We start from the raw sequence: 27,596 nt of genomic DNA on the forward strand, positions 1-27,596 counted from the left end.
GATCACATACATAACAATTCCTCCCCACTTAGTTCTAAAATTGCCTTAAATGAATTGCTTATAGTGCAATACAGCTACAGCATATGGGGTCTTTTTATAACTATAAACAAACATTAATTGTTTCACAAAATGTGAACTACAAATCAAGCCTTTGTGGTGGATTCCGGGTTCTCTCTGGGTAACGTCTGGGTGCAATGGAACTGGCCGTCTCTGGAATTTCAGTTGGGATAGTTACATTTCCACGGAGTGGTTCAGCACTGTCCACAGCCCACTGAGACTCATCCATGGCAGTTATTCCTGGCTCTGGGAACACTGCCGGCGTGGAAGTTGAGGTTTGAGTACGCTGGTTCCTGGAAGCTGTAGACAGTAGCTGGTCCACATGCCTACGCCAGATGAGATTTGGACCAATTTTTACTGTATAGCTGAGTGGTCCCAATCTTGTAGCAATTTCTCCTGGCACCCATTTTTGATTACGATAATCCCTTGTTAGCACCTCCTGTCCCACTGCAAAGGTTCATAAGGGCCCCTTGCTCGTGCGCTGGTCGCACTGTTTCTTCTGTACCTCTCTGCGAAGATCAGGCTTTAACAAGTCTATTTAGATTTCGGCCCATAAACAACATAGCTGGTGTCTGACTTGTGGCATGTACCGAGTTTCGATAAGCCAAAAGAAAGTTGGCTAGCTTTTGCTGTACTGACAGTGGTTCTCTCCCCATTGCTCGCATTGACTGCTTGAACGTCTGGATAAATCTTTCTGCCAGACCATTGGTGGCTGGGTGATAAGGGGCAGATGTTATGTGTTTGATGCCATTTCTCGTCACAAATGTTTGAAATTCTTCTGAAGTGAATTGGGTTCCATTATCACTCACAATCTGCTCAGGCAGCCCAGTCCGTGCAAAGAGTGTTCGCAGACTCTCAACTGTTTTAGCGGACATAGCACTTTGAATGTGCGTCCACTGCTACAAGAAACATTCTGTCCATGAAGGGTCCGGCATAATCAATGTGTACTCGCTGCCATGGGGTGGAGGGCCACTCCCATGTGTGCAGTGGTGCTAGCTTAGGCATGTGTTGTATTTGTTGACATCCTGGACACCCTTTTGCTAAGTCTTCAATCTGTTGGTCTATGCCAGGCCACCAGATGTAGCTGCGGGCCAGTGCCTTCATCTTAACCACTCCCAAGTGGCCATCATGCAAAGCCTCAAGCACTCGTGATCGCAGTTTAGAGGGTATGACAACTCTGGTGCCACACATAACACATCCATGATACACTGACAGCTGCTCTCGCCATGCATAGAAAGCAGACAACTGGGGGGTTCCATGTGTTGGCCAACCTTTTATGGTTATATCATACACTTTAGCCAGGACAGGGTCATTCTTAGTCTCCTTTTGTATCAGAGCATTCGTTACTGGTAACACATCCATCTGTGCTACGTACAACATGTCAACAGGATCTGGCTCAGTCTCTTGGTTAAGTGTCTCTAGCGGCAGTCGTGAAAGGCCATCTGCATTACCGTGGTGCTTTGTGCCCTTGAATTCAATGTCATAGGAGTGTGCACCTAAGAACAAAGCCCAACCCTGTAGCCGTGCAGCTGCCATTTCCGGAACACCTTTCCTGGGGTTAAAGATGGAGACTAGGGGTTGGTGGTCAGTGACCAATGTGAATTTCTTGCCAAACAAATACTGGTTAAATTTCTTTACTCCCCACACTAGACTTAGGCCCTCTCTATCAATCTGAGCATAATTGCGTTCTGCTGCTGAAAGAGATCTGGACGCAAAAGCTATTGGTCTCTCAGAGCCATCCTGCATCTTGTGCGATAACACAGCACCAACTCCATAGGGGGAAGCGTCACAAGCCAGCTTAATGGGTAAGGATGGATCATAGTGAGTGAGTACCTTCTTTGAAGTAATCAGTGTTTTAGCCTCCTTGAAAGCATGTTTACATTTCTCAGACCACTCCCATTTGCTCCCACTCTGCAGTAAAGCATTCAAAGGGTGTAACACCGTGGACATATTTGGCAGAAACTTGTGGTAGTAGTTAATCAATCCCAGGAAAGATCGAAGCTGTGTTACGTTTTGTGGCTGCGGCGCTCTGAGTACAGCATCAATCTTGTCTTGTGACTTGTGTCGGCCCTGCTTATCAATGGTATGGCCACAGTAGGCTATGGTTTCTTTGAAAAAGTCACATTTGTCTTTGTTAGCTGTCAGTCCATACTCACAGCCTAGTTAGTACCCGTTGCAAGTTCTCAAGATGTTCCTTATCGTCCGCTCCAGTCACGATGATGTCATCTAGGTAACACTGCGTACCTGGTATGCCTTGTAGGACTTGATCCATGGCCCTCTGCCAGATCACTGGGGCTGATGCAATGCCAAACACTAGACGGTTGTACTGAAAAAGGCCTTTGTGTGTGTTAATAGTACGAAATTTCTTTGATGTTTCTTCCATATCCATTTGTAAATAGGCCTGAGCCAAATCAATCTTTGAGAACCTTGCACCTCCTGCCAACGAGGCGAAAATATCCTCAATACGTGGCAGAGGGTATTGATCAACGCGCAGGCAGACATTTTTGCTTATATTGTTTTTCGTTACTCACGTATGCAGTCTCTTTTTCTGTGTCTTTTTTTTTTTTTTTAACGTAGCTGGCTGCTCTCCGGTCCGTTTTCCTTTCTTTCTCGTTTTTTTCTTTTTTTTTTAACAACACAGGCTATCCGACACTCGTCGCCAATTTATTGTATATGTTACTCTGTTAACATATTATTCTTAAGTAAAGAGGCATACACTCTGACTGCTGGAACCATGTTTTTACTTCAGAACAAAGCGCGCCACAAACACACTCCTACATTTAGTATCATTACACTATCGAACCTCTGACCAGAACTGTGGTAAACTTACACCAGAAAAGTAGTGCTCTTAATCAATTCCATAGATCACATACATAACAATATTATATTGGTATTAGTATACTATACCTGGAATATATCATGAAACCTGTATATAACTCTGAGAGATTCTCCTAAAAAAAAATGTTTTAATTTTTTTTAAAATTTTGGAATCGCCAATAGTTTTTTAGCCCATTTTCTCCCCAATTTGAAATGCCCAATTTTAAGCTTGGCTCACCGCTGCAACCCCAGCGCTGACTCAGGAGAGACAAAGACAAACACACGCATCCTCCGAAACTCCGAAGTGTCGTCAGCTGTCCGCTTCTTTTCACTATGCACTAAAGTTGAGAATCTCTGCACAAGGGGGATGAGAACTATATTGATATCATTGTACTTATAATTTTACAAAAGAGGAGAAATCAGAAGAGCACTGGGCCTAACATGATACAAATCCAAGGTCCACATGCATTTTGCAGCGGTTTGGTTTTAATAACTTCTACTTTCAAAGAATGGGGTTTAGAAAATACAGTAGATCTATAATGGTTTCAAAAGATAACACCTAGATCATAAGCTTGAAATTCACTGTTGAAATGTCATGCTCCTCTAACATGCTGTAACACCGCATTCTTATTCTTTAGACAAGTCAAAGGCAGCTGTGGTTGTGAATTTTATTCTTTGCAAAATATCTGCATACCTTATTTACTAAGTAGGGAATAATCTGCTATTATCCTTTTAGCACTCCCTTTCTGGGATCTGAAGAATATTTACTAATCTGTAACTTCCAGAAATAGTAAAAGTCATGAATATTTTAAAAATATAACTATGGTATCCACTTGAAGCCACTGTACCGTGCACAAGAGTAAAGTGTCTGCCACTGAATAACCACCTTCAGCTCTCACGCATTATTTAATTGGCGAACATTATACAGCCTCTTATGCGCAAAATTTTAAAATAGATTTTGAGGAGCCAATTATTTGCTTGTATATGTTTGTTTAGATAAAGGCCAGACAAACAAGAGAAAACAAGCTTTGTTTTTATTTTATTTTTATTTCTGAAGACCCCAGATACTGCCATTCCTGTTTGTCAATTTGTGTCAGAGATGCCAAGATATTAAGTAATCCATATTAGTGGGTTAAAATTGGGCAACAAATGACCCTCCTTCAGCACAATGTTTCTTAAAAACAAAAGTTGCATGTAGTCAAAAAAAAAAAAAAAAAAAATGCCCAAAAAACACCAAAGCAACCAACGTACTATTCACTGTCTGGGTGAATTGGTACACTCATATTTTTTGGAAAGATAACCCTGAAAACAGAAAATGCCCTCTGTTAAAAGTCAAGACCATTTACAATGACATAAAGGACATTACAGTGCTCCCTCACTATAACGCGGGTCTCGTGGACTCACAATATGAGCGTTATAACCGAAGAGCGTCATAAACAGGGGAGGTGAGGGGGGTGACGTGGGACACATAACAACACACATCTGACTACAATACAAAATAAAATAACTCCCTCTCTATAATGCACATATAGTGAAGCAAAAATGTAACTTTCTGTGAATTAACCATGCATAAAGCACCATGTAATCAACGCTATATTTACAAAAACAAAAAAGGTAACATTCTCACTCATGGATCATTTTAATTAGCAGTTTTTAAACTATAAATAGCCTGGCTAAACAGCGGTCGGCAGTTCAGTTCGAAGCGACAGACAAACAAACCAAGTGTGAGAAGGAAAGCGGGTCGGGCGAGGGGAAGAGGGAATGGGCTCGCCCCAGGTTCGGCTGCCGGAGCGGGGCTGAAGTGAAGCTGAAGCGTCTCGTCTCTCAGAGAAAGCCACACCTCCTCTTGCAGCAAAAAAAGTAAATACATTACGAAAGATAACCATGTTATAAATCAAATGCTGAATAAGATGTCTGTGTTATAAAGTGCCAGCTTGTGTTTATAATTTTTTCCTCTCTGCCCTTCTCTCTCGCCTGCATGTTCACTGCGAGGACAATTCGTCAGTTTTTGACTTTCGACACCGCTCGCTATATGTATTTCGATCACTTCGCGTGTGCAATTGAAAGCCAATTTCATAATTTTGAATTAAGTGCTTGTTCGTTTCGTGGAGATAATGGCATTGAGCAAACCATCCACGAGTAATAAACAAAAGTATGAGGCTTTAAACCAGAATGGGGGGAAGAATTTGCTTTCACTGAAAACAGTGGTAACTGTCTCATCGGCAACAAATCGCTTACACACTGTAGCCTGTACAAGGTAAGCAGTCTCATTATGAAACAAACCACAATACATTTGTATCTTAATATCCTCCTAGGTCAGACTTGAGAAACAAGCTGGTGTATTTAAAAGCACTCCTTAGCAGTCAGCAAGTGCTTCTTTCGGCGTTCTATAAAGAAGCGGATTTAAGGACTTGAGTTGTGTATGGCATATCGCTCGTGCCAAATGACCTTATTCAGATGAATTAAACTTTTTATAAAACTGGGAGTGTTGTCGTTGATCTGGAGAATGCATGTTTAAATGTTCTATTGCAGGTCTAAAATTATTATATTGTAATGTGTTTGTCTTGTCTGTCTTGTTTGTTATGTAGTGTATTGTTCAGTGTATTGTAAGAGTACGGGGCATGTCTTTAGTGTGTGTGTGTGCGTGTGCGTATGGTGGGTGAGCCGCCAGCGGAAGAATGCGAGCAGATAGAAACTGGAGAGGTTGACGTGAATGCGAGGGACAGAGTGTGAGGCTGAAAGAGAGTGCCTACCCTGAGAAACAGAAACAAAAAACCAACAGATTGTCTACGAGTGCCTGAGAAGGACAAGGAGAAAGTAGAAGCGAGTGCGAGAGGAAAGACGGGAAAAGAGAGTGAAAGAGTAGGGAGTGAGGAGATAATTTTAAAAAAACTATTTTGGCGTGAACTCCACCCCGATTTTCTTTTGGTGTTTTTGGTGAAATCAGGGCAGTTGTTGTACTTTGCTTCATAATAACGGAATATATTTAATTTATTGTGTGTAATACATACAGTATAAACAGGAATAATGGAAAAACACCAGTGTTACATTTAAAGTTTAATACCCAGTACAATAAAAATCACACAGAAACTGTAAGGCTCTGCAATGTTCTCTCTTGTTCTTGTGTATTTTGCTGCCATCAAGAGATAACAACTACTGCACAGAGATTCTGTTATAATGTTTGAGAGAATTAAAAAAATAAAATAAAACAATGCTTGTATTTAAAATGTTTCATGTTTTAGTCTTACGGCTTTTAGGCTATGTGAAAATGTTGGTATACGGCTCATAGGGTCAGGAAGTTTGGGCACCCCTGCAATAGTGTATTAGCTTTCTAAATTAAAAGTAAAAAAACTAAAACAGCTGAGCACTAAGCACATGGTTGAGCAGCTGAGCAGATTAGAATGTCCGTAAACAGCAGCCGCAGAAGGCAGGCTATAGTTTTATTAAAAGTAAAATAGACTTTTCTTTTTTTTTGTTGCACATTGTAAAACACAAAATAAACTGGTTTGCATTAATAAGCTATATTGAGAGCACAGCTGTGCACTTAATCCACTTTCCAATTTCTGTATCGAGCACAAGCAGTCCATTCCCAGTACTGCAGTTAATGACCTCTTCTCAGACAGTCGGAAACATGCATGCGGTCCATTAGGACTGTAATATTAATTATAAGCTTCTACCACCGAATACAGCTTTACAAATAAGGTTTTCCTTGTACAGGATCCTCACTGAGCCTTACACCTGCAGGCAATCGTTCATTGTTTTAACAAATTGACTGAACGGTTTCTGTATTTTATGTTATACCGTCTGGTAGACTTGCGTTTGATTACTACTGAATGGATAGTCTTGAGTCTTTGCTATCACTGAAGAGAATGTTGTCAGTTTACAATGCATGCTGCATGAGAGAGAGAGGTTTATGTAAGCAAATTCTGGTGCGGCTGGCCACCTGTGTGCGTGCAATAGGAGATTAATCAAATACATTTGTCACTTTGAATTCAGCCACTTTTGTGAGTAAGTACAAGGAGAAACACATGTCATTATGCAACAGCTAGGCCAGAAAGATTAAAACAGGTGTATAAAAAGGGCTTCAATCATTTCTGTTAACATAAAAGTAACCGATGAACAGAATATCTACTTCATCAGTGTAATATTGATTGCTGAGTCAAACCTGTGTATGATGACTTCCCATTAGACTACTGAAAAGTGTGCTTTAACCCCTTCTCTGCTGAGGCCCTTGTGATGCTCTGTGCTACAGGAATTTTGTGATTTTGGGAGTCTGTTGTTTTACATCAAAATTACCACACGTTCCCTTTCAGATACACCAGGCAAACTATATATTGTTTTTTGGTCAGACTGAAGTTTTCATTGGACCAAGTTTGTGTGTTTTTTTGTAAACAAAATGCTACTTTTTCATAAAACATATTATACATACATCACATTTAGTCCCTAAAATTCTAATGTTTGATGTAAGATTGTAGAAACTTTTAAGCTATGCCTGTGTGTAAACCTTTTAATTGGTTTTAGGGGGTTTTACATGCTCAAGACCAGGGGTACTCAGTTATTTTACTGAAGGTCCAAAATTCTTGGTTACAGCAAGGTCAAGGTCTGGAGCACATTTTCACTCCCATCCCCATACCGACAAACAAATGCAGAGCAACACAAATATAGTTTTTACACATGTTGTTGGTTTGATAGTTCTTCACTAAGTTTAAATGAGTTTTGGGGGGGAATCAAAACTCTGCCTCATTTTTACTAGCCTGCCTTCTTTACTGACTTGTTACTGCATGGGTTCTTTCCCTGCCATAACCATAGAGTTGTATATCTACTCTATTCTTATGTGTCTGTGTTAGCAGAGCCAAACGTCGTTTCACCATTGCAAAAACAAAGCAAATTGTAGCAAACAAAACTGAAGCACGAGAAGAAAAAAACTGAACTGAAAAATCACTGCGCTTTTTATTTCAAGTAAATTAAAAATAAAACACCTTACAAATTATAAAAAATACAGTAATTTTACATTCAGTACATTTATAATCAGCTAATACACACAGTAAATGGGAGAAGTGGCAGGTCCTCAAGGGCCTTGAGTTTATAGGTGAGCTCAGCAAGAACAATACAGAGATGCACAGATTTGCATCACTCAGAACAGAACACTGATAATATGAATAATGTTCGTCTTGGAAAATGAGTATCTGCACACATACTGTGATCTGCAGATACTTAAAACAGGAAACATTTTAACTGCACGTGTTGTAAGCCTGACTTGGATCGTAGAATTTGACAATTTGAAATTGCCAATACAATCAGCATACTCATTGCTAAGCTTTGCACACATCGTGGAATGATGCAAGATCTGTCGTGGCCGGGGTTCTGTCTGTTGAGCTACCATTCCTTGCAAAGTGAAGTTTTGTACACACGAATAGTACTGTACGGTACCATGTGCGCTTTCCGAGAGTCAGCAGTACCAACAGTAACAAAAATATGCTTTGACTCGTATGTGCTTTTAAAAAGAGCATTATATTGTATGTTTTACCTGTGATATGTTTTAATTGGCTTGGAAAAGCTACTTAACAAAAATGGACTTTGTAGCACCAGTACTTGTCATTGTTTTCTTGGTCTTTGTGAAGTGCAATTTTCTTAAATCTATCTTAATTGTGTATTTTCAAAAAAAATTACTTATGACGGTTGTTTTATTGCCCAAGCTAATACTGTTGACCTGTTTGTACATTTTGTTTCATTCATAGCTCGCACTATCTGCTATCTGCTACTTACTATCACAAAGACACACCTACTGTACCCTCGCGTACCACACTCTCATAAGAATTATGTCTGAAAAATTCCAGCATTTCCAATGTGAATGCAAGTAAAAACATAGATTGGCATATGACTTGGCAGTCCAGTCAAAATTTACTTGCGGTCTGGATTCGGACCGGAGTCTGCCTATTGAGTCCCTGCTCCAGACTGACACCAGGCCACTTTGACTTTCCACTTGTATATGCAGTCCATGGTGCATAATCCTTCTGCAATCTAAGATAATGTCACTGTCTGTAGTAAAAGTCACTTGTTTTTCACAATATTTGTACCTGTGAATCTGACAACTTTAGTTAAAAAGACAGTCGAGTTGACCTAAGTGTCCTGAGTTCACAAATACCAAATATGTGCACCTTTATATAGCTTTTCAGCCATTTACAGACCATGCTGGCACTAAAGTGAGCAAGCATAGGTGGGCCGAATGGCCTTTCCTCATTCTAGAATTTCTTATGTTCTTATGTTTACATGCCCTAGACTGACACCAGGCCACTTTAACCTTTCCACTTCGTATTATGCAGCCCATGGTCTATAACACCAACCCCATTTTCATGTGACCAGTACGCCATCAAAGAATGAGATAGTACATTTTCTGAAGCTGCACAAAATAAAAAATTTTGAAATGGGTAACATAACAAATCGCTCTTCAGTGGTTTGTTACCAATAAGTCATCTGGAGCCCAAGATAATATTGTCGCATGACATAAAAACAAGTGATTTTTACTACCTTTGGTTACGTTACCTCAGGTACTGGTACAAAATGTGTCATGGTGGTTTGTTCAGGGGTTCATTTAGTCCTTCCAGTATTCATTTACAGTGTGGTACCTTTCAAAACACTCCTCCAAACAGAAGCCTGGCTGAGACGGACAGCGTGGACAGTAGTACCATGTATCCCTCTGCATGCCCTTGCGGGAACATGCACAGCACTTTTTTGGTGGCTTGGCTTTTTTCCCCACTGTAGCAGTCTTCACTTTCTGCGATTGACTTTTCTATAATTCTGTAAATGTATGCATTCTAACTTGAAAAAATGTAAAAAAAATTCCCCATCCAGTTAAACCCGTGCAGAATGTGACCGTCTCCAGATTGAATCATTTATTACTAAACTGGAGACAGTCACATGCATAAAAACCCGTAGCTTTGGCTGAACGGGGTTGGTTTTGCTTCAGACGCGGAACGAGAGATGTGAGTCGTGAGTGAAGTTAAATACTAAAGAAATAATAACAATTGCTATTCATGCTGGCTTGACACCAGCACAATACTTGTTTTATTTAGTGTTTGTTCAGTGTTTGTTTTGTCTGTCTGTTTTGGCCACTGTGCCATTTTGTTGTGTTAATTGAAGTGTTTTATGTTCAAACCTTTTATTTTGCAATAAACTTGCGCTTCAGCGCTTCACACCCCAATACTGTGTCTGTATTTCCTGGTGTGACGTCACCCGCAAGCCATCCTGTTCACACTGTCAAATTGAGGATGGTCACCCTTCGGTCCAGGTCCACCTACTGTACTGGGTTCAGGCATAGGCTCCTCATCCTGACCACTGTTGATCTCCTCACTGGAGGAAGTGCCACTTGATTCATATTCACTGCCAGAGTCGTCTGGCACAAAATCACTCTCTGAGCCAGACTCCACAAAGAGGTTAGCAACAGCATCTGCACTGAGCCGGTAGACAAATTAATTACAAAAATAAGATAATCGAAAAATATATGGTTTGAAAAGTAGATCCATCTGCGTATGCTCGAAAACTAGCTAACTAGGGGCTCCCGAGTGGCACATCAGATAAAGGGACTCTGCCTATAGCTTGGAGATCGGCAGTTCGAATCCAAGCTATGCCACTGCCGACCGCGGACAGGAGTTCCCAGGGGGCTGGGCACAATTGGCCAAGCGCTGCCTGGGCGGGGTAGGGGTTAGGTCGGCTGGGGAGTCCTTGGCTCACCACATCAGCGACCCTTGTAAGCAATTCAGAACTGCGTGGTCCTCCGACGCTGTAAGTTCTGGATATGTAGAGTGAAAAAAAAAGCGGACGGCTGACAGCACTCGTTTTGGAGCACCCGAGTGCTCGTCTTCGTCTCTCCCGAGTTAGTTCGGGGGTTGCAGCGGTGAGCTAGGTTGAATAATAATTGGACATTCCAAATTGGGAGAAAATTGGAAAATGAATAAAAATAACTGTTCAAAAAAAAAAAGCTAAGTGACATTTCTCTCCAGCACTCAGTAACTCAACCAGACACAACAAAGCCTGAGATACATGGTTTCAAGTACAGTAACTGTTATAAAAAAAATCACATGGTTCCTAATGCTTATTTTAGCCTCTGATCGCTGAGCTTACACCACTGGACAAAAAAAAGAATTAAACCACCAGGTTTCAACTACCTGCCCACACACGATAACACAGGAAGTACCTTCCTGTACCATCACATCAACAAAACAAGATGCAGAAAATAATCCAGATGTGTTATTTCAAAGATTATTTTATCAAACACAGTTTAGTAACACAGCTCCTAATCAAAAGAAAACGTTTTTATTATCGATCCTCATTGAACAGAAATGAAAGCTACACGCAGATTGTTTTAAATTCACTCTCAATGTATCAAAGCACTGGCCAGCGCTAGTGTTCAAGCAGGCTCTAAATTAGGTTTAACAACTGTGTCACATCGAAGATTTTTTATCTGTGTAACATAATGAATTTGAAACCACCGACCCTCTCGATTAGCAAATTAACGGCAATCCAGCATTTAATTTTTAATTTTAATTTTTTTAATAAGGACGTAACTGAGCGAGCATTTATGCCCAGTAGCAGTCAAGGGGTTTGCCCCCTATGTTTACATGAAATGAGTCATGCACACTTCTACAACAATACATGACAAACTTGTTAAGATCCAGATCATTTTTAATTATAAAATAAAATAAATGCCCCCTTTTACCATTTCCCGAATGGTGTTTCACCTCTGATACTTAGTTTTGACAAACTTAACTTCCAAACAAACCAGTTTTTACTGTAGGACTACTCACACCAATACCTACATTCATGTCTACTGTGTTAAACTTTTAACAAATACTGTTTACATTTGAATAATTTCATAAAGGTCTATAAACATGAAGGTAATGAAATAGACGATGAATGTTCGACAAACTCTGAAAACGCACTAGAAAAAAATCTTTATGAAGCCTTAAGACCTACTAAAAAATAAAAAAAATGGATAACTAAATATAATTTGTGGGAAAATATAAACCCATTTACCAAATACAGATGGTATCCCTATTCTATGCAGAATTTTTATTTACTGACTACACCTTTAAATCTGGGTAGCAGTTCTGCATCTTAAAAAAAAAAAAAAAAAAACGTGTTGAAGCAAAACAGAAAAACTGCTGATTTGTTTACAGGTAGATGCACATTCTCCATTTAATTTTCATTAGGAAAATACTGTTTATTTCTTAAATTAAAAGTTAATAAGTTAATATGTGTTAATATTCTGGTTTTGATATATATTAATGTTGTTATCTGAGAAAGCTAAACTAATATAAAACTGAAATTTCAATAGCATACTTGAATGCATAGCCATGTGGGGACCATGTGTGTTTACAGTATTCTTAAGCAAAACATAAGCTTCATGTGTTTGAACATAATATTGTAAAGATAACTTCAGTTGCTTGTATTTCTGTGACTTTCCAGTAAAAGATTATGATTAATCACAAAATGCTTATTTATTGAACAGGTAATTGATGATATGTATCATACTGTATACATCACCCTATAGAAAGAAACAACTTAATGTTAACTAAAGCCCCTTTCACACTGGCATGCTCTACTTGGGTCAAAACCTACCTGGGTCAGGACCCAGTGTCATGCGGGTCATGTACGCGATTTCACACTGCTTTTGATAAAGCAGGATTGACCTCAGTCCAAATGTTGATTAGAGCAAATGTTTCTACATCCCTGCTGCTATCTGGGGCAGCAGTGTGGAGTAGTGGTTAGGGCTCTGGACTTGACCGGAGGGTCGTGGGTTCAATCCCAGGTGGGGGACACTGCTGCTGTACCCTTGAGCAAGGTACTTTACCTAGATTGCTCCAGTAAAAAACCCATCTGTATAAATGGGTAATTGTATGTAAAAATAATATATATCTTGTAACAATTGTAAGTCGCCCTGGATAAGGGTGTCTGCTAAGAAATAAATAATAATCTGGCTCCTGCTGTCTCAATCAACAAAAATATGGCTAAACAGAAATGTTGCTTGCAGAAGTGAAACCTTCACGCAGGCATGGCTGTTTGTTATTGTGTTGGCTTACGAACAGCCGTCAGCATTTTGTCTCGCTCAACCCGGGTCAAAGCGCGTCGACCCACATCCTGAGGTGGGTCGCTGGGACCTGCGTTAACCCAGGTAGGACCCAGGTTCGTGGTTTCAAACTACGTGGGATTGGGACCCGGGTCTGGACCCGATAGGAGTGCCAGTATGAAAGGGGCTTTAGCTGCTTACACTAGCATTTTTTGTGGCTGGCTTTAAAAAATAAACTTTGCACGGGTGCAAACAGAGCAATGATGAGCCCCATTTGTCTTGTTGAGATAACAGTAACTACCGTGTGTATAGATAAAACCATGAAGAACTTTCACAGCAATCCATAACAACTCTTGTTTGTTTGTTTGCTATATTTTAATTATTGGCTCAGATAAAATCCTTGAACACAAGATATATTTCTGTGGAATTGAGGTGTATTGATTCAAAAGCCAGCTGGAAACAAAGAAGGAATAAAAATAAACAGACAAATAAAAACAGAGAGCTGGGAAAACCTCTGGGAGAGGGGCTTTATTATGTTGGCAGATTTCCTCCGTTAGCTATCTTAAATGAAAAAAAAAAATTAAGCAGGCTGTCCCTCTCACAGCTGAATCAAGGCTGCTGTCTGACTAACACACTCTGGAAAACTCAAATTTCCCTGCTCCCCTTTAACTGCATTCAAGCCTGGGAGTTATTAGAATGATGAGCAAACATAAAAGACCATTAAGAAACTGCCCTGTGTGTCTAGTAATTAACCTTTTAGTATGACTTGCTTTTTTTTCAAATATGTATTCCTAGTACTTTCACTACCATTTTCCTGCTGCCGTTTTTAAACAGGGACCCGAAGGCTGGGATTGTTAATAGAAACTAATCTAATACAAAAACAGCCAATTTATTTTCTGTCTCCTTGTGCGTTGTAGAGGAGAGCGCTCCTTAAATAAATGAAAATCTTGCTGCAGTCGATGAGAAGCTACCATTAGATTCCTGTTTGCTAAAACGTGGCTGGATAGCGTATTATCTCCAGAGCAGTAGATATGGCCAAATTAATAACTACCCAGACGGTGCTATAAAAAAAAAGAATTAAGCCATTTCTTGTCTGTCTGTCAAATATGAGCAGAGTGTAAACATTACATCAACATTTATGTATATTAAAAAAGACAGCCATGGTGTAACAGGGTGACGGTCCGAGCTTACCCCCACCCTCAATCACATTATTCTCTCAGGAACACAGAGGTCTTTAGGAACACAGGAAACAGCAAGTTGGTAGTGTTCAGGCATAAATATTTATTGTGACACTGGATACTTCACACAAATTACAAATGACAACTGACTAACAGGTTGTACATACAATGACTGACATTCACACAGACAAGATCACGACTGACCATACTTTATGCCCAGGAAGACACAGATTTAAATAAGCCCTAGCCCCGCCTACTCCTAACAAGATCAATTATTCAATAAACAGTTACACCTGGAATGATTTTATACAAAAATAAACTAGTATTTAACATTCATTCCATTTACAATAAACATTCATATATTTTACATTAAACATGTTTCTTCTCAGTTACACGTATTTGTTTAACCTGCATGAATACCGTCTTTGTTTACAGAAAGACGGTCGTTAATCTATTCCATTGTTAACTTGTTATTATTATCATTGTCATTATTATTCTCTAGTCCACTGGTATTGAATTACATTCGCTGGCGGGTCAGATAAGACAATGTCCAAACCCAGGGGGTGCCACAGGGCGCTCATGATGTGCGTAGCGGTGTTGGGTTGTTTAAATGATTATGAAAATCTGACTATCCAATCATACTTTACATACAGTAAAACTGCACTTACACCAATCAACTAATACATCTCAGAAATAACCACTTACAATGAACAATGTCTGATCATCATTTAATAATAAATATAGAAAGCAAATATTCCTGATATTTTCCTGACAATATTCAAACAACATCTTGCAAACAAATTATACAAATCCCATTGTAATGCTGTTAAAACAGTGTGTTATTCATTTTAATTTTATTAAAACTACAAATGCTAACACTTGCTCACACCGTCTTTGTTTGCATTCAAGTTAACTAATGAAAGCAGGTCAATTATTGATCGCTTTATTTATGTTGCATAAGCATCTCATTAAGCACCTGACTAAAACTGTAGCACTGTGTCTAAATATGTATCAACATGTCTAACTCCAATGTGTTTAAATGTAAATGAAAGGTTTCTAACTTAAATAAATGCATGACAGTAAACAGAGGGAAAATAAACTCCAACGTGCCATCGTTGAGAGGTGTGCCGTATATACATTGACATAACTTAATACAATACCTAAATCTAAAGTACATTGCTAACATATTTAAGTTAAATAAATACAAAATATACTTTCATTTTCCTGTTCCAACCACATGCTGCACAATTCCCAGCTAAATCTAGCAAAATTAAAGTGATTTGCAGTACTATTATATCATAAAACTGTAATATTCCAAAATAATAGGTTGAGAATTTATTTTGCTCCACTGAATTAACTATAAAGCAGAAGATGTCAAACTTAAAATGATACTCTTTCTCGTGTGCATTTCAGGCAGAAACAAAATAGACATCGCCACCTTTAGCAGCAATAACTGCAACCAAATGCTTCCTGTAGTTATTGATTAGTCTCTCACAGCGCCGTGGAGGAATTTTGGCCCACTCCTCCATGCAGAACTGCTTCAACTCAGTGACATTTGTGGGTTTTCGAGCATGAACTGCTAGTTTCAGGTCCTGCCACAACATCTCAATGGGGTTTTGGTCTGGACTTTGAATAGGCCATTCCAAAACTTTAAATTTATTTTTCTTCAACCATTCTGATGTAGACTTGCTTGTGTGTTTCAGATCCTCATCTTGCTGCATGACCCAGCTGCGCTTCAGCTTCAGCTCACAGAAGGATGGCCTGACATTCTCCTGTAGAATTCTCTGATACAGAGCAGAATTCATGGTTCCTTCGATGATGGCAAGGCGTCCAGGTCCTGATGCAGCAAAGCATCCCCAAACCATGACACTACCACCATCATGCTTGACCGTTGGTATGAAGTTCTTACTGTGGAATGCAGTGTTTGGTTTTCGCCAGACATAACGGGGCCCATGTTGGCCAAAAAGTTCCACTTTTGAATCATCTGTCCATAGAACATTGTTCCAGAACTCCTGGGAAGATTCACTACTGTCACAAACTTTCTCCATTTGGACAATATGGCTCTGACTGTGGTTCGGTGGAGCCCCAGAGTCTTAGAAATGGCTTTGTAACCCTTTCCAGACTGATAGGCATCATCAACTTTTTTCCGGAGGTCTTCAGGAATTTCTTTTTTTCGTGGCATGATGTGCCTCTAGAACCTGTGCGCTGACAACTTCACTCTGATGGTAAGGACCAAAGTTAGTCAGATTTATATTGGGCAGGGCTGGCCCAAATCAGGCCTGGTTGTTAACCAAAGTACTTGAACAGCTGACCCTAATTATCCCTTTAATTGGGTTGAGTTAACAAGGGGGGGCCATAACTTTTTCACACCTGAAGATTGCATGTTTGATTACCTTGCACACCAAACAAATGAAAGAAGCACCAAACTTTGGTGTCATTTTTTCTCTCAGACTCCCTCTATATACTACTACAACCCACAAAAAAATCTGACCAAATACAATGTGAAAAATGTGCAAAAATGCAGAAAATCAGACAGGGGGCAATCACGGCACTGTGTGTGTGTATATATATATATATATATATATATATATATATATATATATATATATATATATATATATAAAGGCAGGATTTGAACCCTAACAAGTCATACTTTCACTCCAACTACATAACCGCTCTGCTACACAGATTCACATGTTAACCCTTTCAGCAGACTAGGCTACTATTTATATTTACCCTATCCAAATGGCAATACATTGCCCAATATAGGTTGAACACTGTTGCTATATCCGTAATGTGTGTGTTATAAGTTAAAAAATAAGTGATATCTGAAACAAAAACACAAGCCAAGTTTCAAGAAACAATTGTGGCAAATAGGCACAACTGTAAAACCAACAGTGGCCAAGGTTGCCCCAGTTGTTTCTTCTAACTTGTATCAAAAACACAAGCTAAGTTAGAAGAAACAATTGGGGCAATCTTGGCCAGCACCAAGCAAATAGGCACAACTGTAAAAGCGGAGGGGGTCAAGGTTGCCCCAATTGTTTCTACTAACTTGGCTTGTGCTTTTTAGGCACAATAAAAGTGCCTATTTGCTTTGTGCTGGGCAAGGTTGCCCCAATTGTTTCTTGAAACTTGGTATCTCCACTTTAAATGGCTGGACACTTTTGATAACTTGCCGTTTTTTCACATTTCCAATGTGTTTTTGTTTCAGATCAAATACACTTGCTCAACAGCATGCACGACACACAAACTGAGGCTCTATCACCAGTAGAATAACATTAACAATAATAAACACAATAACAGGCATTGGAATGTTTCAGTGAGGGTCTCACCCTCACACGTGTGTATTTATCAGAATAACAGGCAGTACTGCTGTTTTTTTTCTATTGATAGTGGCTGAATTATAGGCAATAGTTTCAATAGTGCTGTCTCAAAGCTCATATTAGCAAGCTAACATGGTAACATAAATACAAAGAAATTCAAGGCTTAAACCATTATTCAACAGCCAAGATTTGATTACATTATTGATAATACATTAGTCATGTTGAGCAACAGGGTGCATTGATCTGTTGTATTTATGAAGAAAAGTGTGGCAAGTTTCAGGAATTGATAATTAGGTGATCCCCACATTTGCATATTTAAAATGAGGAGCTTCCTAAAGTTCTTGAAAAAGTGGTCTGGATGGTACTGGCAAATTGGAGATACAGTATGTTGATATGGTATAGTTTCACCTTTTCTATTCCTAGGCCTGAACATTAAAAATCAACACAGGCTTTGCTATACAATATACAAGAAGTATTGTTTTGGCTTTTGTTAATCAAAAAATAGTTTTGGGCCTTTTCTTGTTTTGTTTTTTTTTGCCTACCTACCTATTATTATTATTATTATTATTATTATTATTATTATTATTATGAATATACAGTATTTTGGCACAAACTATGTGGTCTTCATCTGGCTGAATCCAATCTATCTATAACCCTTTGTTACTATTGCTTAAAATACTGTACTATGTAAATTACAAAGTGCAGCGCCAGTAACAGGTCATCCAGACAGCATAATACACTCATCAGCTTACACACAGCTGCTGCATGAACAAGGGCACTGGTGTATCAGGCATTACCTTTTTCACACACAGTGTATCCCTAGTCCAGGGATGGAAATAAAACTCCCATTACAATCTTGGTTTTGTTATGAGTTTAGTAAAGCCCGCTGCACACAGCCCGACTCAAGCCATCCCGACTCATCTCAACTGAGTATGCACAGATTTTGCGATCAGTTTTGGTTTGACGTCACAGTTCCGTTTCTTACGACTGGGTGTCGCATACTGCTAAGACTGAATTACTGACCACAACTAGATACTGGTGATTACTATGTATGCACATTTAATTAATACTGCCATGTACACATTTTTGTATTAACTTAGCCCAACATAGCGACCCTCATATTATGCATGGCATCGTATGCTGATTAGACGGTGGAGACAGCGCCGCGAGGCAACCAAAAGAAGCGCTTAGCCTATTAATTTAGCTATTGACAATTTAGATCGTGCAAATGTTTCAGGCAGTGTTTGACTTTTTGTATAGTTTGTCTACTACACTTTAGGCTGTGGTAAATAAAATCCAAACTGTTGATTTTTTATTTGACTTTGGTGTTTTTTTCTCAGCGTGTGGATCTAGGGGCTTGTGTTTTGTGACCTATTGGAGATCGACACACCGGTTACTTCTGTTTTGCACAGTAAGAAAATATACGCTGCCAGTAGATTGATAATAAAAAGGTAAATTGATAATTTACCTTTGATTAGTAAACGCTTAAAAAAACGATTCAAATGTGCACATATCTGGTATTTTTTTTTAATTCGGGACACTTGGAGCAATTCAAGACTAATGTATTTTTACCTGTGGAACTAAAGCTGACAATATCCCACCATCTTGTATGACAAGTTACATGGCAAGCTACGTCACTTAAACCTGCTTCACCATTGGTTGACACCCTTATGACTAATCGGTCTCAGTCAGTCTTGGTCGGCAACCGCCGCACACAGACAGGCTGATCACATCTGAACGAAACTGCGTCTGAAAAAGATTCAACATGTTCAATCTTCAAATCTGAAGACATCCCGACTGAAATCTGCATAATCTTGGTTTTAAGTGCACGCACACTGATACGATTCATCCAAACTCTGTACGGCCAGTTGAGATGACATGAGTTGGGACGGCTTGAGTCGGGCTGTGTGTGTCGGGCTTTAGACACACCTGAGCTTGTTACTTATACACTGTGGCTAATCAAGCTCGTAGTAAAACCTTCAATAGGTAAATCCATCCCTGTTGTCAATACATAAGTCATGTTGAGCCACAGGCTTCATTGGTCCATTTTATTTATGCTAGGAACCAAATCAAAAATAGTTTCAATGGTGGAGTTAGGCTTGTTTCTATATTAGGGAAAATTGCTATTTTCTATTTTTGGCATGTACTATAAATGTTTACCAGTTGCATGTTAGTTTGAAATCTCAGCCTCAAATCTTCCGTTTCTAAAACCATATCACCTCTGAAGTCCATCATATAGCTACTGTTAACATTGAAAAGGCACAGGCAGGATTCTAAACACAGCTTGGTAGAATGTCATTTGTTTACCAATTTCCTTAAGACTTGATCACTTTATTTTAACTCTCTCAAGGTATATATTAGGATATGTTGGAAACTCCTTGAGTTGGTAAAAAGAGGTCTACAGCATTTACATTTGTAAACAGAATACATCTCTGGTTATGTTGCTGTTAGTTTTACTTTCTTTTTTTTATCATGGTTGTGATTTTGTCTGACTGCTTCTTTGCCTGTCTGCCAGATACGCTTGCCAAATTAATTGCTTCTTTGTTGATTAATGGTCTCAGCCGTGTAAACAAAGCCTTGGTTTCCGTTTTAGGCATAAAGTGAATAAACTAAAACCAACAAGAGTATAGCACTTTATCTCCTGACTGGTATCCATTAAAACTGACAAAACATTATAAATCTGTTTTGAAAAATCCTGCTGTGATTGATTAGCTGCACTCTATCAGCCATACCTTAATTGCACACAACCTTTTTAACAGACAAATAACCTTTGATTCAAATTCCTTCGCCACTTATCTGTCCTAATTTTATAATATTTAATACCTAAGTAACCACTAACTTAAAAAAAAAGTCAGAAGAACGTCAGAAGGTATGAATGGTAATTAAATTTTCTTTGAAAGAAAAACGGCACAGTGAAATAACGGAAACAGGACTGAATCAACTAACGACTGGAACGAAAAAAAAAAACACACAATAAAAGCTTATAAATGGGCTGTGAATATTGTATAAATCTGTCTCCTAGAAAAAGATATACCCTTATACCTTTCATTTACTTTCTAAGGACGATGAACAGTCTTCTCTGGGAATTGTATGGTTCTGTGAGGAATAAAGACGCAGACACCGCTGCTTTCCCTTGTGGCACTGCCCCTTCTGGCAGTACAGCAGTCAATACAGTTCATTCAGAGCATTTTTTTCAAACTGCACACGATCTGGCAATGTTCAAGTGAAGATTTATTCCAAAAATCACTGATCTAGAATTAGGTCCTCAAGTTTTCAGGTTTTATTTTTTATCACAAAATTATACTAATTGTGAGCTGATTCTGTTTCCTTATTAAACTCAGAGAAAGCTGTTAATTACAAAACAATGTCACTTGTGTTTACCTTCATATCTTGACTGAGCCAGATTGTGTTGCACTTTATTTTTATTTCAAACAGACATGAAAAATTACATGAATTGTTCATCCCTGATACTAATTTCATTACATTCTTGAAGTCGTCTAGTTTATAGTCGTGCTTTTGTTATTTTCACTCGTTGAACAGAGTTGTCCTGACAGATTTTCTTTTCAGTGTAAAATACCCAGTCCTGAGTGTACACTGATAGCAAGTCCATCATTTAAAACCTCTTTGATTTGTAGCTAAGGAAAAAAAAATCTTAAACCCAGTTTCTAATGAATAGTTTTCTCTTTATTAGGATGCAGAGACAGCTTAACAAGTACTAATTAACATTTAAAGTGAGGTAGAGGTTTGGAAAATAAAAAAAAACGAAAAATGTTCAAGCCCTATCTATAATTAAAGTTTAAAGTTTTATCAGATGTATTTATGTAATTTACGAAGTTTAAAAAAAGTATGTCCATTAATTAAATAGTAAATTAGCATGTAATATATTAATATCATTGATATACAGAAATTATATACTTAAAACACATTTTAAATCAATATGTATTATATTTGTAAATAAACTATTAAAATAAAACCTTTTTAAACAAATGCTTGTTTACGTCTCATTGGAACATTTTTTTTTTTTAATTTGCTGTGTTCATTTGAAAAGTTAATGAATCTAATAATTTTATAATCGTTTTATAATAGCATTAAGGCACTCCAGGGGATGGGTTGACATGATACAACCGCACACTTAAGGGTTAAAGGCACTCGTGCATTAAGGTATATCATGTCGAGCCATTCCATCGTGCCGTAATGCTTCAATATAAACTTGACACTGCAGGCGGTGGTGCACCCTCCTCCTTTGCATAAACCCGACCAGAGAAATATCTTTAAAAACCTTTCTTTCCTTCTAAAATGAAATGCATGATTGCATACTTATTGGGGAACTACTCTTTAATAATTCACATAATGCCTCAAACCCACTGATTGTCAGACTGTATCTGCTGATCTGGATATGCTTTATCTGATTTCTGTAATCATTCCTCATTGACTACCGCTTCGAATTCCTTCGGGGAAGTTGGGGGAGGTTTTCTGAAGCAAAATCTGTTCACCTGAATGAGCCAGAGAGTCATCATTTTTGAGAAAAAATAATCAGTAATTTGTGCAGCACCTCATGTTCAATCAGCCTTTCATCAAGGAGATGCAGCTTTTTTAAATGATAGAAAACAGGACAGGGATTGTATTTGCATAACCTTGTACATGTTAACTCCATCTATGGTTTGGTGTGATGATACTCTAAAGCTGCACTACCTATCTTTGCTATGGTCCTTTGCATGCTATGTAGCAAAATAAAATGATCATTGATGGTGAACTAATTTGTTAAATGAGGCAGCATGTATTCATTCTGAGTAAAAACCACATTGATCAGATATAAAAGGTGCAAAAACACATAGTGAAAACATGGTAAAGCCCACAGAGGTATGGTATGGCAAACCTTGGTAAATTATGGTAAATGTATAGTATAACCATGGGGAATCTGCAACATTACTGTGTAAGCGTAGTGCTTTTGGTTATGTATCACATGACACACATCCTCTGTATTACAATGTGTAATTGTATTATTATATAATAATAATTATTATATAGGCATTATTATAATCGATTCAGACCTATCCACATGATTATTAACATAACACAATTCTGTTCCTAAATAAGCACCACCACTATTAGACTCAAGCTTCTCCGCTTCTGAATCTAAACAAAGGAATGGACATCACTGTCTCTCATGCCTTTCACTACCTTCTCTGGTCCTGAATTCATGCCACATTGTGTCACCTAATTGTACACCTGTTATGCTAATAAGGTCAGCAAAACAACTCTAATTCTGTTAACAGGGTTACATAAAGCTCCATGCTGCATATCATTACACACAAAATAAAACCAATTAAGATTCAAAGGCTTAAAATTCATAAAGAAAACATAGGTACTTCAAGCTACTGTATGTAAAACTGTGAACAACTATAAAACTCTGAATTGGTTTTCATGCATGCACTTTTAAAATCCTAAGAAACAAAGTCAATTCTTGTCACTTTTTAGACCAGGACCAGAGGACACTGTTGGAAATTAAGTGGAGACAGACAAGGAGGTAAATGTATTGAATGGGTTATCACATTATTGCTGCTGAGTTTTTGGGATCCTTTAAGAGCTGACTGGAAGAATTTCTGGTATTACTCAATTAATTAGCTACTAGCACGGATAGGTTGAATGGTCTCCTCTCATCTGTAACTTTTTATATGTTTTAATCTCCATTTTAAGTAAAGTTGGCTATCCGTTTCAGTCCAGATCTTTGTTCCAACAATGTATCCAAATCTTAAAGTCTGAAAGTAGTTCACTTTACCTATTAAACCTTGAGATAAAGGCCATCCATGAACATAATAAGCCACCTCAGGACTATCTGGTTTACTTCTGATATCTTTTAGTTACCAACAAGTTCAAAACAAGTGACCAGCATGTGAAAAGCATGTAAAGGTTTCTTGTCATTGTCTCACTGAATAACATAATACAATGACTTCTCACTAGTTTCAGCACATTTGTTGTTTGAATATTTTAGTGCTCAAGAAATAACCAGGTACTGTTCAGTCAGGCAGTATGTAAATTAGCACTATTCAAGTTTCCACATGAAGACGCATTAAGAATTCTTCATTGAATTGGTATCTGACCTGAAGCCACTCCCATTCTGTTTATTCTTGGATACCTCCCAGCAAGACACTGTAAATCACATCAGGGTTTTGTGATAGCAACCTTTCAAGTAACCCTAACCCTAACCCTAAGCTGTACGTATACTTCCTTAGCTGAGTGATTTTCTCCTGGCTCAGACGGTTGTAAACTATTGACTGATCCATGCTGGTCATCATTGCATTGGATTTAACAGCATAAGGACTGTCAACTTTTTACAAAACTTTTTTACTGACGGCATGCTAGTTTGCACTGACACAGCAGAACTTTCTACTGACCTCAAATAAACAATATATAACCAAAGGTTTTATGGATGATTAATTGTTTGATTGAGAGTGAATGGAAAAGTGTGGAATGTGTCCAGGTGGTGATTGGATGATTAATTGTCAATTAGCCCCTGGCTACATGCCTCAGTGTTTTCTATCTTTTGCCTGCATCCTGAGTGTCTGATCCGAAATTACACTGACAGGTTCACAACATGTATTTTACACTACTTCCTAGGGCAGTGTTTTCTGTAATAATCCCATTAGCCCTACTCCGCCACTTTTAAACTGAAATACAGAAATTGTGTCAGTGTGCAATAGCATGTGTAGTTCCATCTCTCTGTGATTAAAAATAGTACCTAAAAGTGAGCAGCACAACTCTCTCCTCCCAAATTACTGACAGCAATGTGTTCAGCTCTTCTTGTTCTTAGCTAAACAGCCTGGTGCATGCAGATAAAATTACTGAAAAGCTCAAAGTTAAAAAATCTAAAACAGCAGCAGAGTGCACTCGACTCAGGCCTTCAAACTAAATTCATAACTGTATTTTGGAGATGATGATGTGAACGGGTTAAAGTTACTTATTTGTTGTTAGCAGTGCTGGATGAGTGTAAAAGATCAAGCAATTAAAGCTTAAACAGTGGGTATTTCAGCCTTTTCTACTAGATGCATTGCTATGCTCTGAGGAAACTGACTCAGCGGGTAACCCAGCTGACTTTCACAGGGTATACACACCTCTTCTCCCCCCACAACTATTCCCTGTGTCCGAGCACGTACCATGCCAGAAATTTAGTGATCCACTTTTTCACGCTGACAGAGCTGATGTATTATACACGTAAATCGAGCCACGGGATGCTCCACCTGCATAATTGTTGATTTATTGCCATTCAACCAACCAAGCAAGGAATCCTACAGGGTATGGGATTACAAAGCCAACCCATATTAACTACAGACCCTACTAGAACAGAATAAAATAGAGTAGAATAGAATACAATCGAATAGAATAGAATAGAATATGGGGTTGCAGTTGTTGATGGTAAGAAGGGGGGGGTGAATTGAATTTGTTTCATATTTCAAATGCACTAGCCAAGAGATTTCTGGCGTCTAGACAGACTTTGTTATTATCTTTATTACATTACAGTACTGACAGGTCTATCACAGGTTTTTCAGAAATGGCTTTCTTTTCCTGTGAAAGTCTGCCAGAAGGCTTTTTTTATTTTTATTAAAGGTTTCAGGAACCCTTATTCTGGCTCCTTTTTTCACAAAAGCAGATGTAACTCCTATTTTATCTTAAAGGACAAGTATGTCTTCTGTATGGGATTCTGCCTGTTTAGTATTAATAATTATTCATGCTGGGTTAATTGAAATGTCCAGTAAAAAAAAAACTGTAAAACCCTTTACATTTGCACCATACATTCTGGCTGTGAAGGATGTCACAGACGGACTCTAGGCGGTAAATACCACAAAAAAGAGGATGTACTGCAGAAGAAAAGAAGTTACATTATACAACATTTATTTCTTAGCAGACGCCCTTAGGTCCCAAATATGCCCTTCAGCTTAGTGCTGAGATTGTCAACGCCTTTTCATTGTACAACATTTCTTCTGTTGGGTTTTACATTTTATCGGTGTTGTTCGGTTTGTAATTTTATGCAAATGTCGGTTTTGGTTTAGGAAAATCATAACCGTTGCATCCCTAGTCTCAATACCAAGAAGGTTGTGAATACATGACTATTATGCCCTGAAAACTAACGCATTAGCTTAAAATTGTCTTAAAATACAGTATGTTTAATATACAGATGTACAGATACAAAAATAAAAAAATCATAAAACTCCCCCGCAATGTCACTTTCTCAAATAATCAAGTTATTAAGCGGAAACTTTGATGTGACTCAGAGAATTATGATGAAATGAACAGATGTGAAATTTCAATTTTATACTAGATGGGGCATATCTTAAAAACCTTACATCTAACTATGGGATAATTAAAATGAAAATATTGTACAACAAACACCAATGTTCTAAGGATTACATTATTTTTACTTTGAAATTCTTTACATGTTTTGCTTTAGTGGTAAAAAATGAAGATTTTATGCTATGTGAGCCACAGAGTTGTTTTTTTAATATTATTATTATTATTATTGTATTATTAAGTTGCCATAATTTGTATTATAAAAATAATGTGGTCATGGCCGAAGAATGCAGGGCTGGTGGGAGCCTTGCCAGGTTTCATTTGGAATCAGTCCCGCTGAAAATAATGATATAAACTATAGAAGGGACACACTTGAGGTAACTCCAACAAGCACACACACAAATGTAAGAAAACCAAATTTGACCGTTTTTACCATGCTGTATACACAGAATAAATATCTGCCATAAATAAATGTTCTCACATTTATCTATGTAATGGTAAAAACATTATACAGTGGGTCTTTATCATTTTAAAAAAAGATGCTGATAAAATATGAGTTTGATTATATTTTTCTATTGGCATTCAGACACCAATGAAGGTCAAATTGATTCATAAAAGTGGCCTCAGTATAAATGTTTTTTTTTTTCAGTGAGCTGGAATAAGGCAAAACAGCTCAATGCTGCTGTCAGGTCCTATCCACCTCCTGAAGGAGAAAACTGCTTACCCGGATAGCCTGGGTGGATTTACCCCTTCAGTGAACAAGAAAACCGTGGAAATAAAGCTGCAGCTGCAGTTAGTGACAATTGGTGAAGTGCTGTTCCGGCTTAGTGCTGGCCCTTGGCGACAGCTCCGGAACTGTGTTAGCTGTCTGGTAATGTGCAAGACAAGACAAGACAATTACAAACAAACAAAACGCAACACTCATGATACTTTTCACTTTCACTGGGTCTCTCACAGTCCTTCTCGGTTAATAAACACAAACCACTGCAAAGGAACAGATTGCGATTTTTCGTCCACTTTTATGCTGTCTCACATGACTCCTTGGTAAACAAGTGTAACCGCCTCTCCAATCTGCAGCTGCCACGTCGTTTCCCTTCTGGGTCAATGTGTTAATGCAACTGAGTCTCACCTCCTTCCTAGCTGGCCGACTTCCCTTGAACCCTGGGAAAGAACTGTCATGCCAGCCGGTCCAGGGAACTCTGTTTTCGCTGCTTAGCGCCCTCACAGGTCGGGAGGGAGATTTACCACCAAGAATCATTATATTTCTGTCACAGACCCGTGTCAGTGAAGTGCAATCAGTAATACAGACTGGGGCACTGTAGCTGTTAAACTTAATACATTATTCATTATTCAGGGCAACAGTGTGGAGTAGTGGTTAGGGCTCTGGACTCTTGACCGGAGGGTCGTGGGTTCAATCCCAGGTGGAGAACACTGCTGCTGTACCCTTGAGCAAGGTACTTTACCTAGATTGCTCCAGTAAAAACCCAACTCTATAAATGGGTAATTGTATGTAATAATAAAGTGATATCTTGTAAGTCGCCCTGGATAAGGGTGTCTGCTAAGTAATAAATAATAATAATTATTCTGTTATTAACTTGTAGAGCACACTGATGCAGTTTTGTACTTAATAATAAAAAAAAATACAATAGCAAAACCGGGACAATGAACAATTTTACTGTTTTCTGACCAGGACAACAAATAAGGCTGAAACTGTGAGAATCCCAGTTTTTCACGGGATGTCTGGTAAGTAACCCTAATGTAGTTTTTTTGCTCTACTTGTTTCCTCAGACTATGAACTAAACTACACACACTTTTACACTTTGCTCCATCTTAGCAACATATTTCTCACTGCTAAATAGCAGTCCCTCG

At 38.4% G+C, this 27,596-nt stretch overlaps 1 pseudogene; it reads right to left on the reverse strand.

Annotated features, from left to right (window-relative positions):
- Positions 1 to 278: 278 nt before the first annotated feature.
- The window catches only part of LOC131697177 (uncharacterized protein K02A2.6-like), a 104,697-nt pseudogene continuing 77,379 nt past the window's right edge, over positions 279 to 27,596 (reverse strand).

Source organism: Acipenser ruthenus, chromosome 2 (genome assembly GCF_902713425.1).
Source record: "Acipenser ruthenus chromosome 2, fAciRut3.2 maternal haplotype, whole genome shotgun sequence".
Classification (NCBI taxonomy): Eukaryota; Metazoa; Chordata; class Actinopteri; order Acipenseriformes; family Acipenseridae; genus Acipenser; species Acipenser ruthenus.